The 18,539-nt window shown below is 38.6% G+C and overlaps 1 protein-coding gene across 3 annotated transcripts in view; it reads left to right on the top strand.

Moving 5' to 3' along the window:
• RALYL (RALY RNA binding protein like) overlaps window positions 1-18,539 on the top strand; it is a 423,906-nt gene that overhangs the window by 107,941 nt on the left and 297,426 nt on the right. For all 3 annotated transcript variants that reach the window (XM_072151628.1, XM_072151625.1, XM_072151626.1), the window contains exon 2: window positions 17,204-17,289. The gene's annotated coding sequence lies outside the window, so the exon portion shown is untranslated. The remainder of the gene's footprint in view (window positions 1-17,203; window positions 17,290-18,539) is intronic.

Raw genomic sequence — 18,539 nt, 5'->3', positions numbered from 1 at the left:
AAAGTGTGTTACTGCCATTGGATCATCTGGATCAGTATTAGTAGTAAATATATGCAAACATGTGATGTGTCATGTGACATATGGGCATGTCTTCACTTTACAATAGTGACATTGTTGCCCTGAGCATGTACTATTTTGCCATCTCAAGGGGATAGTTGAGGAGGTGAGTTGTATAACATGGGTGCCATTAACATAATTAAGTGGATCAAATGGAAGTTCAAAACTTCCCATACAACCTTGTGGGTTATGTATGTTATTTAGTCGTGATTAACCCCTCAGGACTCAAGGGCACAGCCCCATTTTTCAAATCTGTCCTGTGTCACTACAAGTGGTTATAACTTTGGAACACTTTAATATATCCACAGGATTTTGAGATTGTTTTCTCATTACATATTGGCCCACATGTGCAGTTTGCATGTGTATAGTGCAGGGGGCGCCGGATTCATGAATTGTGGGGCATGTTCTGCATGAATCTGGCACCCCCTACGCTGCTCCAATAGAGTGGACAAACTTTTTTTGGTGCATCTTTAACATTGAGCGTGCGACACACTTCTGACGGACTTTGTTTGGTAAATGTGTCGCGTGACCAGACTGTGCACAGGAACGCCCCTTTAAGTGCAGAAATTTGTGTTGGGTCGGGAATAGTGCAGTCACAACACAAATGAGGCGCACATATTTCTTAAATACCTGTGCAAGCAGTTTGCATTAAACTAAAATAAGAAAAAGTCCGACAGAAAACTGGTGAAGGAGGGGCTTTAATAAATCTGGGCAAGTGTGCTTCAAATTAGTTTAGAAATTTGGATGATATATTTTGTGTTTAGTTATGAAATAAACTAAAATTTGTGAAAAATTTGGAAAGATTCTCCATTTTCAAAATTGTAAATTTTCTTCTTTTCAGGCATATAGTCAAACCACCTAAATTAATCAATTTAAGAGCGATTTTTCACATCTTTTGGAAAATCACAAAAATCTATACTTGTATGCCCCTTGCTCAGCTTTAAAGTAAATAAGAGGCCTAAATAATAGAACAACCCTACGAATTAACGTTAGAAGTTTGTTAACCTTTTTTTTTTTTATAGGGGTAAAAAAAATGGAGATGTCATTTAGAAATTGTAGGATTTTTTGGATAATACATTAACTTTGGACCAAAAATTAAACATTCATAATGGATTAAATTACCAAAAATTCAACAATTTTTTATACCCAATTTATCCTGAGTTTGCCGGTATTCCATTTATGCTGGTAAACTGCTTTATGGGCACGCGGCCGGGCATACAATAGGCGCAGTGCCATTCAGAGCAGATTTGTGTTGTCACATTGTATAGACTTGTCATTTTTTATTACTTTTCATATTGTTTAAATGTGGACATATGGGGCTTATTTTTTTAGATTTTTTCATTTGTTTAGCCATTCACCATATCATAAAAATAATGTTATTTTTAATTTAATTTGTGAGCTCGTGCTAGAAGCAGGACGGAATAGTACGTCTGGCTGTGGGAAGTAGCTTCCTGTCAGGACGTACTATTATGTCCTGGTGTGTGTAGGGGGTTAAGTTCGCGCCGGAGCTTCAGAAATGCGTGGATTATTTGTTCTTTAAGTTAAAGTCTTGGATTATATGATAAAGGAAGCTTACCCAGTTTGGATCATTGTACATTTGGAAGCTGGATCTTTGTACATTTCTAGCAGGAAAGCTATTTTTGTTTATTAAGATAATGTAATTATGAGTTTTTGTTTTGGGGGGCATTTTTTATCTAGCACTCTGCTGGTGGTCTCTACAGAACTTCTCAGAAATGAACGTTTGAAGGTGAACAAATTGCATAAAATATATTACATTTTTCAGAAGCAAGAAAAAAAATACTAAAAGAAAAAAAGTCTTCACGTAACATGGTTAACCGAGTCTAATTCGATTTCAATGCTCTTCTTCTTAACCTTGAGCCTTTCATATCTTTCAGAAGTGTAGATAATACCCAGTCTTTTATACGCAGGTCGTCTCCTGAGTGGACAGTGGCAGCTTTACATTGTGTTCCTGACATCTATCTGTAGGTTTTAGTCCTTCTATTCTTCCCGTTCTCTTGTGACTTTCATTTCATCTCTTTCTTTGTGCAAATCTACTTTTATTGAATAAGCGCAACTGTGCTGGGATTTCATGCTTAATTCAGCTGTAAGTCTTCATATTCTCAGAAATGTTGCCCCCCTCCCCTCCAAATCGATGGTTTTCCCCATAGGTCTAATTTGTTTTGATACCTGTATCTGTTAACAATTTTTATTCTAAGAGTAATTGTTCCATTTCTTGTGGGGGGTTTTTTCCAGCGTAGATCAATAGTTGATATGTCTTCACATCCCCAGATACTATCAGGATATCTGACAACATCTTCACGTGAAGTTGCTTTTCATTTCATTAAAGGACTAGAGATATAACTTGTCATCTCAAAGGTAGTACATTAGCCCCTTTGTTTCTGGTTAAAAGGAATTTGCAGGATAGTAATTGAAGATAATGGGGCACATTTACTAACCCGTTCTTTGGAGTTTACAGAAAGTGGATTGTCCGTTGATAATACACCGTGCTGCAATTCACTAAGATCGTGCACCCGATATCCTGCATGTGTCGCTTCCCCGCTCAGGTCCAATGGAGTTCACCTTATTCTTCCTGGTGCGTGTAAGTGCATTGTTTGTGACACAATTTGAAAGTTAAATCCCGCGCTCAGTACGAATCAGTCAGATCGTCCGACGGAACGCCCCCGCCCCCTCTGACACATGAAAGCCAACACAGCAAAAATCCGATGCGTGCTACACAATGCCAGCAATGTTATATACCTGTTATATACCTGTTATAGCAACATATAGCAATGTTATATACCTGTTATATACCTGTCCATACTGCACCAATCCCAAAAACGGTGAACAGTCTGACGAAAGTGATGCACCAAAGCAGCACAGCAAATGTCCATATAAAGACAAGACTGTAATGTGCAAAGCCATAAAGAAATCCAGGCAAGAAGGATCTTCTAAGCAATTTAAAGAAAAGGCATCACAAAGTAAAAAACAGGAAATATAGTGTTTTTTAATCCATAGGTTACAACGTTTTGGCTCTTAAATAAACTGAGCCTTAGTGTTTATGTAAGAGCCGAAACGTCGCCACCTATGGATTAAAAAAACATTGTATTTTCAACTTTTTTTGTGCTGCATTTTCTTCATATTATATATACATAGACAGTATATATAAAATATGTTGTATATTCTTGCACTGGACACACAGCCCATGTGCTTCGATCACACGATACAAGGCGCTCTGCTCCTGCTTTATTAAAGGCAGCATTTTCTTAATTATTCATCCTTATCTGCTAATGTAACGATAATTGCTTCCCCCGTGGTGAAACATTGACGCATTGTCTCACAGTCTTCTACTGTTTATTTAAATAGTCTTAATGAGATGTTAATTTGGCTGTAATTGTTGTGCCATAAATTACAATACTTGGAGCTACTGGAGCTTGTTTCCTTGATCTTGACAATGACTTTGCTAGCACAAACTCGTTTACAAGTATTACTCTGACTAAAAAGTGGCACCTATTTTATAAATGATACATTATTATTAATACACACCTACATGTATCAATTTGGGATAAAATATCTATTATTAATATCTATTAGGGAATTTATCAGATTAGACATGATATGATGTCTGCAGTAAGAGTTACTGAGCAGATGGTGCTTAGTGTCCTATCTACAGGCAGGATGTTACAGAGCAGGAGGAGCTGAGCAGATTATACATAGGGGCAGATTTACTTACCCGGTCCATTCGCGATCCAGCAGCACGTTCTGTGTGGAGGATACGGGTCTTCCGGCAATTCACTAAGGTAGTTCCCCCAATGAGGTGTTGCTGCTGCTGCGCTGAAGTTCGTCGGAGTGCACTGAAGTTCACCAAGCCGGGCCGAGTGCAGGTAAGCGAATGTCAAGCGACACTTTTTTTTTAAAAATGCGCCGGTTTCTCCGAATCGGTCAGGTTTTTCTACGGCCATGCCCCCCATTTCCGATCACGTGCGCCAAAATCCGGGGCAATTAAGGGACAATTGGCGCAAATCGGAAATATTCGAGCAACGCGATGGAAAAACGCGATTCGGGCCCTTAGTAAATGACCCCCATAGTGTTCAATAGTGGAGTACAATACAGGAGACTTGGGCTGTAGCCATGGACCCAAACTTTCTGGAGGGCCTGTGGCCACCCAAACCATCCACCACATTTTGTACTGAGAAGGGTCTTTACCCATGACATTCTCATACATCTGTTTCTTCTCTCTACTTCTCACAAATACACAAGAGCAATTTCACGACCTTTGAAGGTCCTCCAAAGGTCGTGAAACTGCAGATTGAAATTAGGTAGAAGGGACACATCCTCCATTCCCGAAGAAGCTGATTCTAGTACCATATGTAGGAAATGATTCCCGATGTGTAGGGACTATATTATTTATACAGCCCATCGCCAATGGAAATCTTAACCTGTCCTGATTGTGTCCTATCTGCAGGAAGCATGTTATAGAGCAGGAGAAGCACTGTGTCCTGTGCACATATGTTATAAAACTTGCTTTGGGGATCAGCGATTTTTGTAACATATTTGTTGGTGTGAATCCTATCAATACTTTTCGGTCTGAGCAAATTACCAACGTAGACTGAGACCCATTGAGGTACATAAGTCCCTGTTCCCACAGTGAAATCTCTCTAACCAAGCTGAATGGAGGCCAGTTAATCTTACGATGTCAGCCATCTATAGGAGGGAGCAGCGCAGTCTGACAGTCTCATCCTGACTTTTACATTAAACTCTTGACACAGCAGCGATTTTGTTAGTTACGAGCAGCGACTTTACGAGGATAACTCACTGATGGAAAATGCTATATAAAATTCTGAAGATATGCATCAAATAGCTGCTATAAGTGTCACTCCGGGGATGGTAGAATCATTGTCATCGGCTGGTCACAGCAGTCACCTCAGCGGGAAACCTGATGGATTAAGGAGCAAAGCATTGAAAAAGAATCCTGTAAAAAATATACATAAATAAAGGAGAAAAACCTGCCACATACTGTATAGTAAATTTCATGCTCTCCGAAACTAAAATAGTTGTTGAATTATATTACGTTACCTGTCATATTGTGAAGGTTTGACATAGACTCAAGGGAGGTGACTCGTAGATAGAGAGAAAGCTGTAGAATCTGCATTGGGATCTATGGAATCCAGGGGTGGATTGGGAACTCAATGTGGCCCTCGAAAAAATTGTAGACGTGAGACTAATAATTGGGAACACATTGGCAGAGGTATATGTAATATATTAATGATGAGCAGATTCAAAATTCAAAATTCTTGGCCGTAGAAACCCTGATAGATCCCCCCAATGACCTTCATTGTAAACCAATGTATCAGTAGCTCCAGCTCTGGCGGACTGTATACTATTCTAATATGATCTTATCCTTGTCTGCCCTGGTCTTGTATATTTAAATATGTGTCTTCTTCATGCTTCGTGTTCAAGAGAGCAGAAACAGTAGATTGGGGGGGATTGTTGGTCAACATAAGTGTCTAGTAACTTGCCCTATTTGAATGGACCACCAGGATTTCTACCACGTAGTCAATGGTCAATCAAACTTGGTAGGACCTTATCTCAAGAATTTACAGATGGAACAGATTTTTTTTTTATTAAATTAAATACATTAATTAAATACATTTTCCATTTTCGAACAAAGCAAAATAACAAAATTAAGTTTAGGTTATGGTGGCACTTATCGATCTCTGCTAAGCCGAGTTTGAGTGCATCCACAATAGGTCCCAACACCAAAAAAGACCAAGGTAAAAATGGCAATTACAAAAAACAAGTGTGGGCACGATCACAACACGGTTTCAGAAGTGAAAAAATACAATTATTAATTTCAAGCGGAATGTTACTTTACTTCTAAAATACAAACATTAATTACATAAAATGAACAATATTAATTACATAAAATGAACAATATTGGCACATCTACACACAGATGATGTATGGACCCCAGTGTGGACTTAATTCATCTTTTTCTATGTCTCACTAACAGAAAGGTTAGTTTTTAACGATTAATAGTAATATATAGTACTCATGAACAATATAGCAGTATATGTCGTAATTTCCTTAAACTGCGTAGGTTTGGTTTAACCTGTTGTGTGTACAGGATGTCTCTCTCCGTAGGATCATATATTATACACACTGTGGAATCCTATGTTTTGTAAACATCAAAAATGGGAAGGTAAAAATAAAAAGATAGGTAAAAAATCGAAAAAAATTCACAAAATAGCATGCATTTAAAATGAAAAAGTTAAAAAGGTAAAGAATTTTTCTGAGGGTAAATTGGTATCCAGGAGGTTTTTTAAAGATACACAGAGTGTAGGGCCCTACACCTGTTTAGACTCTTACAACTCTTTTATAATAATACTTGAGGTTTGAGCACTCACGGTTGGTTGTTCTTATGTGGCTGTTTTTGTGTCCGTATTAGCGGAGATATCTGGAGACGTTCTCTAGTTTAGGGATTCCTTTGTTGGCCGCTTTCGATACGTGATGGCGTCCTCCACGTGTAGCGTGTAACGGCGTCCGTATGTCTCCTCCGGGAGTGCCACCAAGAAGGACGGGTTTGCACGTTCCCCACTCCTCAGTCTTCCCCTTCACAGTGCAGGCTCCGCAACCACCGCGCGCCACGGATGGCGCTGTGCTCGCCAACGTGTAGTGCTCCAAAGCAATGGACTCCAACCCACCAGCAGTCCGCAGAATATTCCCACAATTGTATAGGGAGTGGTGCGGTGGATCCAACTTTAGGAGTATTCTAATTTTGTAAGAGTCTTAATGGTTATAATTAATGTCTATGGCTAAACGCGTTTCGAAGCGCAATGCTTCTTCCTCAGTAGCTTAAAAATTATGAAAACCTCCTCTTTGTTATATTTGGTTAAATAGCCTTTTTGGGTTGAGCATTATCTGGTCTGGATCCATGTGGACTGGATCAGACTTAAAGGGACCTGACCTGGACCAATTTACTTATATCCTCTTCAAAGTGATATTAATTCACAATATGTGTTCAAGTGGACAAGAAAGTTTCGATCGTAATAAAGGTGTAATTCGATCCAATGCAGCGGAAAAAATAGAAGTAGAGAAATCTATACAATCAAAATATACATTTTTTATGAAAATGAGTATGGATAAAGTTAGGAGTACACACACAACGTCATATTTAGAATTTTGGGTGGGGGAAGCCGAAGGACGGCCACATGTGCTGGTATACAGCCGGACTTATGTGGCTCATGTTGCGGCTGCCTCCATCCAATACTTTCTTATTCAATTTTATAGAAAACCAAAAATTTCCAATTCTGCATTGAGGCCTTTAGGTAACATAGTTTCAAAGGAAAAGATGTATCTTGATTCTATTCTAGACATTTTCGCAATATAGTCCCCACCTCTCCAATCTTTTTTGATAGATTGTATAGCACAGAATTTTAACCCTGTCGTGTCCATATTGTGAGCTATTTTGAAGTGTTTCGATAAAGTATGTGTGTCTAGTCCTTTTTTAATGTTTCTTAAATGTTCTGATATTCCCATTAGGGGTCTGATCGTTCTCCCTATGTATTGTTTTTTGCAGGGGCAGGTTATCACATAAATTACCCCGCTGCTGTTACAGGTAAGGAATTCATTTATGTTGTGTACCAATTTATTGCTGAATGATATGACTTGTTGAGTGCGTTTTTGAAAGGAAGTTTTTTTGCAGCAAATGCAATCACCGCATCTGAAAAAACCTTTTAGGTTTAACCAAGTTTTATTCGATGTTTTCGGTTTAGTCTTTATGGATGGAGCTATCATCGCGACACTCGATGTAAGTTCCTTATATACATGTATACAACATAATTTAGGAATCAAAGCAGTTGAACATTATTTAAGGGAAACGGGAGACCTAAGATATGAACAGATCAATTTTTTGTTAGACTGTATTCGTTTTATTCTAGAACACAATTATTTTTATTTTGAAGGTGAATTTTACCTACAAACATCCGGTACTGCCATGGGCACCAGGTTCGCGCCAAGCTATGCCAACTTATTTATGGCTTATTGGGAAGAACTTACCATAAATGGCAGGCTTGGCGACGGCCTGGTGCTCTGGCACCGTTATATTGACGATGTCATCTTAATCTGGGACAAAAGGGAATTGGAATTAAATAATTTCATCTCACTAATAAATGATAACACATTTAATTTACAATTTTCTCCAAATATAAGTAAAACACGGGTAGAATTTCTAGATTTACAAATAGACATAATAGACAATAAGCTGGAATGTAGCACATACACAAAACCAACATCCAAGAACAGTTATATATTCAAAGATAGTTGCCACCTTCCCAGATGGCTAGAAAATGTACCCTTCGGCCAGTACAGACGCCTAAGGAGAAATTGCACAACAACCGAAAAGTTTGAGGAAGAAGCCAATAGATTAACAATACAGTTTCAAGAAAAAAACTACACTACCACAACTTTAACATCAGCTTTACAAAAAGCCAGACATCTAAAGAGAGAAGATCTAATAAAAGAGAAAACCACACCTTCAGAAAAAACCATATCTTCAGAAAGAAGCACATCCTTAGAAAACATACAGACAACTTGCGAAATACAAGAAAATCAGAGTAAAATAATCCTACCATACAATACACAATACAAAAAACTACAAAAAATCATTACTAAACACTGGGACATTTTAAAGGACGACAAAACCCTCCATTCAATCTTACCTGACAAACCATCTATAATTTACACGAAGGCTCTCAATCTAGGCTCACAAATAGCTCCATCCATAAAGACTAAACCGAAAACATCGAATAAAACTTGGTTAAACCTAAAAGGTTTTTTCAGATGCGGTGATTGCATTTGCTGCAAAAAAACTTCCTTTCAAAAACGCACTCAACAAGTCATATCATTCAGCAATAAATTGGTACACAACATAAATGAATTCCTTACCTGTAACAGCAGCGGGGTAATTTATGTGATAACCTGCCCCTGCAAAAAACAATACATAGGGAGAACGATCAGACCCTTAAGGGAAAGAATCTCAGAACATTTAAGAAACATTAAAAAAGGACTAGACACACATACTTTATCGAAACACTTCAAAATAGCTCACAATATGGACACGACAGGGTTAAAATTCTGTGCTATACAATCTATCAAAAAAGATTGGAGAGGTGGGGACTATATTGCGAAAATGTCTAGAATAGAATCAAGATACATCTTTTCCTTTGAAACTATGTTACCTAAAGGCCTCAATGCAGAATTGGAAATTTTTGGTTTTCTATAAAATTGAATAAGAAAGTATTGGATGGAGGCAGCCGCAACATGAGCCACATAAGTCCGGCTGTATACCAGCACATGTGGCCGTCCTTCGGCTTCCCCCACCCAAAATTCTAAATATGACGTTGTGTGTGTACTCCTAACTTTATCCATACTCATTTTCATAAAAAATGTATATTTTGATTGTATAGATTTCTCTACTTCTATTTTTTCCGCTGCATTGGATCGAATTACACCTTTATTACGATCGAAACTTTCTTGTCCACTTGAACACATATTGTGAATTAATATCACTTTGAAGAGGATATAAGTAAATTGGTCCAGGTCAGGTCCCTTTAAGTCTGATCCAGTCCACATGGATCCAGACCAGATAATGCTCAACCCAAAAAGGCTATTTAACCAAATATAACAAAGAGGAGGTTTTCATAATTTTTAAGCTACTGAGGAAGAAGCATTGCGCTTCGAAACGCGTTTAGCCATAGACATTAATTATAACCATTAAGACTCTTACAAAATTAGAATACTCCTAAAGTTGGATCCACCGCACCACTCCCTATACAATTGTGGGAATATTCTGCGGACTGCTGGTGGGTTGGAGTCCATTGCTTTGGAGCACTACACGTTGGCGAGCACAGCGCCATCCGTGGCGCGCGGTGGTTGCGGAGCCTGCACTGTGAAGGGGAAGACTGAGGAGTGGGGAACGTGCAAACCCGTCCTTCTTGGTGGCACTCCCGGAGGAGACATACGGACGCCGTTACACGCTACACGTGGAGGACGCCATCACGTATCGAAAGCGGCCAACAAAGGAATCCCTAAACTAGAGAACGTCTCCAGATATCTCCGCTAATACGGACACAAAAACAGCCACATAAGAACAACCAACCGTGAGTGCTCAAACCTCAAGTATTATTATAAAAGAGTTGTAAGAGTCTAAACAGGTGTAGGGCCCTACACTCTGTGTATCTTTAAAAAACCTCCTGGATACCAATTTACCCTCAGAAAAATTCTTTACCTTTTTAACTTTTTCATTTTAAATGCATGCTATTTTGTGAATTTTTTACGATTTTTTACCTATCTTTTTATTTTTACCTTCCCATTTTTGATGTTTACAAAACATAGGATTCCACAGTGTGTATAATATATGATCCTACGGAGAGAGACATCCTGTACACACAACAGGTTAAACCAAACCTACGCAGTTTAAGGAAATTACGACATATACTGCTATATTGTTCATGAGTACTATATATTACTATTAATCGTTAAAAACTAACCTTTCTGTTAGTGAGACATAGAAAAAGATGAATTAAGTCCACACTGGGGTCCATACATCATCTGTGTGTAGATGTGCCAATATTGTTCATTTTATGTAATTAATATTGTTCATTTTATGTAATTAATGTTTGTATTTTAGAAGTAAAGTAACATTCCGCTTGAAATTAATAATTGTATTTTTTCACTTCTGAAACCGTGTTGTGATCGTGCCCACACTTGTTTTTTGTAATTGCCAAAATAACAAAATACTGTATAACTGGACAAATAACCCACCTCAGCCCCCAAAAAACGCCAACCTACTCTTCCGTCACAGTTCTCTGAGAGTCCATAAGTCGACAGAGTACATGAAGCATACAGTGTCAAGCGCTGCAGAATATGATGGCACTATATAAATAAAGATTATTATTATTATTTTGTCTTCTCTCTCTTTCTAAAAAATGAAGAGAACAGCACCCAACCAAAGTAATAGACCTATAAATCACGTCCGACACTCACAAGGACAGGGACACAGAAATATATCGCTGGCTATGGGGCAAATTCTACGACTAAGGACTGCATATAGTCCGAAACGCGTCAGATTTCTTTTTGTTATGAAACGTCTTCATTGTTTTTAAAACAAAAGTTTTTCTAATAAAGTGGAATTTTTAAAACTTAAATCCTCTTTTGCCTGGACGCCGGACAATCCTTACTTTTGGTCATTATATGGGGCAAATTAACCCAAAAGGGTTGAATGTCTAAATTAATGGGCGTGTGTTGTTATTGGCACTTATCCTTGGACAAATTTCTGGCCACAGGGGGTCCTAATAATAACAAGAGGAGTGAAAGTGTCTGAAATGCTCTTGACCAGCACTCCACTTCTTCCTGTAGGACTACCGGGATGGTATCACCCACAGTTCTTAAATAAATGAATGGAGCCCAGGTCATTAACTTCCACTCCATTCATACAAAGCACTTAAGTGGACTTTTGGTCCTTTCACTCTAGAACCCCAGTGATCAAGCACTAATAACCCATCCTCTAAGCTTCATGCACATCACTATAGCAAATACACATAGGAGTGAAGTTGTATAGAACTTTACTTTATACTTGATTTCTTGGAAATACAAAGTTTTTTTTTTCAAACCCGCTAGAAAAATACCCATATAACATGCTCCATCTGATTCTGTTTTAAGAAAGTGGTGCTCGGAAAGATTATCTAAGAGATACAGTGCCATATGGAAGAAGCATATGATGGCACACAGTTCATCAGCTATTTAGAAGCTTGTAGGGACTTTGTGTGCCACCATACAGACTATGCGCTCATTGCTCAGTTGGATACATAAAGCCTCAGTTTTTTTCCTGCCCCCGTTAACCTAAGTCATAATCGTCCCTTTTATTTTGTGGCAGAATCACTGTTGCTTGGCAACCTGTGTGTCAAGTTCTTCTCATTACAAATGTGTATTCAGATCTGTTGTTCTGCAATATTTATGTGAAAACAATTTAGCTTTTTACTGTAAATGATGTTTTCTGTCTAATAGGGCCTGTAGCTGTTTTTGCTTTTTTTATTCTTTTGTCCTCAGAAGTAAAACTCTTTGTAAAATTCCTTCAGCTTTTTGGATAAAAAGATGATGAGGTCTTAAAATTCAATTCAGAAATAGAGAAATTTTTTGTTGTTAGTGTGCTTAATCCTTTCAGTGACAAATGTGGTACCTTCAAAAACTTGAAATTCAGAACTTTATAGCTGTGATTCCTTGTACTTCTGTTAAGGCAGGAAATTCACTTAAAATCTACTTGACAAAAAGCAGATGTTTGTCTTTGATTTATTACGACATTGAATAATCATCTGTAAATTTTGATAGATTTTGGGATGCGGTGATACCTAACATGGTTCTGGTGGTTTATTTACTTTTATATATGTGTCTAAGGCAAAAGGGCAAATTTACTACTGCTGTCTAACCGTCTGTCCCAGAAGACTTTTAGAGTTCAGGTTTCATAACAGGGATAGGAAACTCCAGTCTATCATGACAACGGATCTGCACCCTCCGATGACTTTATGTGGGTGCCGATCAGATCGACATTCTAAAATGCTCCCCTGCAGCACTAAAGCCCAGAGGTAGCAGTTAGGTGTCCATTGTATAATACAGTAGACACCAGCCTGTGCACCCTCTCCATACAGCCCCTACCACAGCATGAAGTACTATACCAAGATAGAAAACAAACAAGTTACTCATCACTCAATGGAAACTCACTCAATGGAAATGCCGGCTCACAACACTCATCTATAACTGATTCCCGAGCTCACAACTATAAGGACTAAGGCAATATAACAAAAAAACTCCTTACTGTGCCATATCATATCTTAGCCCACTGTGAATTTTAGGAAAAAGCTATAAGAGGACTCTTATCTCTTAGATCTGATGAAGGGAGCAGTACGCACCCGAAACGCGTTGTCCATCCATGCACTTTACTAATAAAATGTTGCGAACCTGGAGCAGCGCTGAATTGGCCCATTTTTTTCTACCCTCCTGTCCTCAAGACGATCAGCAGCTTTTGACAAGTTCCGGATACTAGGCCACCTGCTGCAGCTCCATGATCCTCACAACCTAGACAGTTTACCTCTGTCAACCGATGTTAATATTTATCTGGTACCATATCTGTTTGTATCACTCAAACATTTCTTTCAACAACAGAGCAGTGTGTTAGCGCTGTGTTATACTTTTTATATCCTACTGTTAGATTTGAAACATAACCATGTACACAGTGTATCCTTCACCATTTTATTTCCATAGATGTGGTATTTTTCCTGTACTGAGGCTACTTGTCTGAAATCTTCCTGTGCCGTGGTCTCTGTTCTTCCTCTGATTGCCCAAGTATTGTGCCTATGTCTGACCGCAATTCTCATGCTGCCTGCTGTTATCTTATGAGAGAGTTCGGTGTATAATGTATATTGTGTCTAATAAGAATTCAACAGATGAATCCACTAAGCTCTGAATAGTCTGTACATACAGTCTACTGTATATAGTGAGAAAGCTTGGCAGCTGCAATTATGTATAGGTCTACATGAGAAGCATTTCAACATGAAATTAGGAGCATATAGAAACCAGCAGTGAAAAAGTTACATGAAGTGCAAAGACTGTGCTCTATGTCAAGGCTTAACTGCATCCCTGTTATATAGATGTGGTATAAGGAGATCAGGCCATAGAAAGAGAGATGTGCAGAGGATTGCAGACTGAGGTGCAGAGACATACAAGATTTTGTGCAAGATCAAAGACTGCAATGGAGAGATTCAAATGGGTCAGTAGAGCTCCTCTGCCAACCCTATTGTGTGCAGGAGATAATAGTATCCACAGAGCTGCACAGACACAAGGCTCACATGCTACACATTGGCTCACATTTACTAAAAACCGTGCTGTCTGTACTAGGTGCAGTTTGCCTGTATAGTGCGCAGAGTGCACCAGATTCAGGATTTCTGGCACACGTTCTTCATGAATGTGGTGCCCTCTGCACTGCCCCCTTTTTTTTTTTTTGGTGCACATTTAACACAGGGATTGCGGCACACTTCTGTTGGACACTGCATGATACATTTGTCACATTGTCCAACTGTGCACAGGAAATCCCCTTTATGTGCAGAATTTTGTGTTGCGTCAAGTCACATGCGCCAGAATTGTGTTGCCTGCGCCAAAAATAAATGCATGTGCAAGCAGTTTACACTAAAAATAAATTGCAAGGTCAGACGGAAAACTGGTGCATGGGCCTTAGTAAATGAGGGCCATTATCTCGCTAATAGGGACATTTATCTTTCTCCTTCTAGATAAAGCACCGGTAAACATTTGGGAATGACACTCTGTATCCTAAAAATAAGTGTATTTTATGGGACAGGCAGGTCCAATAAAATAGGCTACAGTGGATCTCCCTTTCTAGTGCAAAAAGCTCTGGTTAACTGCTGTTAAATTATGTCATGTTTAAAGGACAATCCCTGACCTCAGTAGTGATGTGCAGTGTTTATAGTGGTCAGGGGTGGTACCAGCAGAGGGCATACCCGGGAAAGTGACGTTGCCCAGAGCTGTTGGGGGGCCACATAAGGCTGTGCAAAAGAAAGACATTTGGTGGCTTTATATAAAATAACCATGAGGGTCTGTTTGGTATGATAAACTAGGGAAAATTTTAGGAAACAGCGGACTGTTTTAGTTTCAGAATTTTTAATGCTGCCAGGTGAATTCACGGCAAAGGGGCCCCCTGAGGCTCTGTCGCCAGGGTCCTACTGTAACCTGGAGCCGGCTCTAGTAGTTGTTACCAGTGGTCCCTGTAATTGGCTTTGGGGGATCTTCTCTAGAACAGCTCATGATCTGACAAACAGAAGTCTAGGCAGCCTGCACATAAAGGCCACCATATTTTGAGATGTAGGGTTTTTGTCTTACACTTTGAAACTATGAGGCATTGAAATAACAAAATTCTTTTTCATATTAAATTAAACAAATCTGAAATTGTTAAAAATAAATGGTACGGTCTAGGTGCTAATCTTTTTATTACTGCACATTTTGGATATAAAGCCTGGCAGATGAAGACTTAGTGTAATATAGAAAAGTATAGCTTAGTTTTAAGCCTTGTAAATACATTTTAACAAATGAAATGTTAGCCATACACTTTCCAGCTTAAGAATTACAAGGCACCTAGGAAAACATTTGAGCTTTTCGGCAAGTAACATAGGTGTATTATGACCTCAACAATAGGCATACAATATTAATCTTTTCTAAATATGACCCACTCTAAGTCTCTTACGAAAAGCTCTCGTAGGCAGTTAGCTTTTCGGAATTAGTGAAGTGTAAATCTGCACAGGATCCGTACCCTCCACAGGAAAACAATTTCATCATTCACTAAATTAAAATAATGCACAGCAAACAGAATATTCCTTCTTATGGCAAGATATCAAATATAAGGATTATGGAAATTCATTCCATTCCGAAGCATTCATCATTGGCAGGTTCCGACAGGGAAGCTCGATTGTTCTCTTTCCTTGTGTTGCGTTAGAAATATAGGAAATGTGTTCTCATTGTGTGGAAGGAAAAATTTTACTAAAAAGTGGATATGTATTATGCGGTTATATATACGAAAGACAAAAACATTCATTCAGAAACAAAAAATATTTGTATTTTTATTTTCTACTAAACATTGCTATTACTAGTCATAATAACATAACTAATTATGATGTACATTATATATACATATATGTTCTTCTTATAAATTTACTACTGTGACTATAACTTTATGTGATAGATATTTTGGTAATTTCCTCTTTCGACCTTTAATATTTTTTATTTTTCCTAATTCCATCGAACAACTATGTATAATGGATCTCCTGCTGATTCCATTAGAGAAACATAACTCAGCTTTAAGCATAACGTATATTAATTTGATTAACTAGAATTTCCAGAAAGTTCATGAAGATGTTCTACTACAGAAAAAAAAACTACATAAATCTGCCCCAGTGACCTTCATTGTTAACCACAACAAGGCCAATGTATTGGTAGCTCCAGATCTGGTGGACTGAATACTATTCTTATATGACCTAATCCATGTATACCCTGGTCCTGTATATGTAAATATGTACATGGATACTGCCTACTGGTGTCTTTTTTATGCTTCAATGTTGGAGAGAGCGGAATTAGTACATTGGGGGTGATTACTAGTCAACATTAGCCACTAATAACTGGACCTATTTGAATGGTGAACCAATGAATGCCTGGATGACTAGACTTAAGACTTATAGTACAAGGCCAGGTGTATTAAATAAATACAGTGGTAGCAGCCATAGCAGCTGTTATGGGGTCCACAGTGCAAGGGGGCCCCCAGCACCTGGTACACTCAAGAATATAGGATGTGCACCAATATATACATATTATGCTTAATATGTATATAACAGAACACAGCATGAATTGGCAGCCCAGATAAGAAATGTGAGCTGGAAGGGGACAGCAGAATGACAGGAAGGGGGATCTCGCATTTCTTATTCCTGCCATGTACCACCCCAATGTGGTCAGCAGCTACTGGAACATTTAAATGTATATACCAGTGCATAAACATATGTGCATGAGTGTATAAATGTGTGTAAGAGTGTATAAATATAAAAAACAGATATGTATATTTACAGAGGCAGTAGGGGGGCCCCATTCAGAAGTGTGATATGGGGCTCTGCCTCTCCTAGTTACGCCTCTGGGAATGCCATACTCGCCATACTCATGCATCAACTAGAGGAGCTTTTTTAGGGGTTCCAAGAGTCTTACAGAGCCAAATCGACATGTTTTTGATGTGTATAACTTTCACCGACAAGAAGTTTATCTTGGTAGGGAAGTTTCACTAAATGAGGAAGTGGCTAAATTCTTCTGTTTTTAGGGTTGAACAGAAATCGTAAAATTGCATTCTGGGATATACCTGCATAACAATACTATGGAATGGGACTTTTGATACAATTTAATCAGTTGTATGATGCAAAGGAGAATTTGAGACAAATACTATGAATGGTCAATCCAATAGTATATCCAAAAGTCACATGCCACTCACTACCATGACTTCAATATAGATGGAGCAGTTCCATAAATAATTTGGAATTGTCCTTTTTTTCAGGTTATTTGGGACGTAGAGTCAAACTCCCGTTGAATTAAGCTGGATTCTCGAGTGAAAAAGTTGTAACAAGTGGGGATTCCAAAAAGGTAAGTCATCAACCTACACATACAGTTTATATGATATCAGTAAACAATGGGGGGCATGCATCAGCCATTTACAGCAGCAGGTGGCTGGTACAGATTTACAAAATTTTATATGCCACTTTGCTGGTGTTAATTCCATTAGAAGATGGTGGTTCCAACTATTACCTGCCTTTGTCTCTTATATTTTCAATATTTTTTATTCAAATATTTTTTCACAAACAAATGTTCTTTATTCCACAAATGGCCTCCCTGACTTTTTAAAAAGAGGAATATTCAGGAGAAAATGTATTTAAGGGAATCTGTCATCAGGAGCACCTTTTCAAGCTCCCCCATGTCCCCATGGAGAATAGTTTCCACATTGCCAAAGTGTTGTTATAATAAAACTGTGTTTTTCAGAAGAAAAGAAAAGCTAGATGAAAGCTTACCTTTCTCTCTGCAGAGTAGTCCTGTGTCCCATGGGAGTGGCCAGTGAGAAGCGCTTCCCCCCACCCTCTGGAAACCCCTTTGTCATGCATTTGTTTCATAAAGGAGGAATATGGGCAGGTTTACACATGACGGACTGGTTTCCCGAGGGTGGGAGGGAACACTCCTCATTGGCCACTCCCACGGGACCTATGAAACTGCTCTGCAGAGGGAAAGGTAAACTTTCATCTAACTTTTTTCTTTTGATCTGTAAAAACAGTTTATAATAAAAAAACTTACTGACAATGTACACATTATTCTGTGGGGGAGCCAGAAAAATGCTTCCTGATGAAAGGCTCCGTTTCAGATTTGTGTATTGAACATAAATTTTAATCTCCTCCTCCTTGCACACTACTGGGTACAGCTTCTTAGTACATCCAGTAGTGCTCTCTAACCTGGTGGTCATTAAGGTTTTCTGGCAGAGACTATAGTAAATATAAGGGGCCATGCTGTTCACGCCTCCACGACCCTACCTTCCCAATCCTTGTGCCACCATATCCAAAGTAAGGGGGAAATTCTGACCAATCTGTCACAACTGGAGTTTGTTTCATGCCTCATCCGCCAAAGAACTGGTGGACAAGGCATGTTAAATTTCCTTCTCAGTGCAAATAAGTGATGATTCTTTGTAAGCGAGGACAACAAAATAGCTTTAATACATATAAAAAAAATCTGTGTACCTGGTGGGCCCCTACTTAAGAACACCTGATTTACAGACGACCCCTAGTTACAAACAGACCTCTGGATGTTGATAATTTACTGTATTTTAGTCCTAGGCTACAATGATCAGCTGT

This window comes from Engystomops pustulosus, chromosome 5, assembly GCF_040894005.1.
Source record: "Engystomops pustulosus chromosome 5, aEngPut4.maternal, whole genome shotgun sequence".
Taxonomy (NCBI): Eukaryota; Metazoa; Chordata; class Amphibia; order Anura; family Leptodactylidae; genus Engystomops; species Engystomops pustulosus.
Note: the sequence above shows the minus strand (reverse complement) of the source record. Positions and strands in the feature narration are given on the sequence as shown.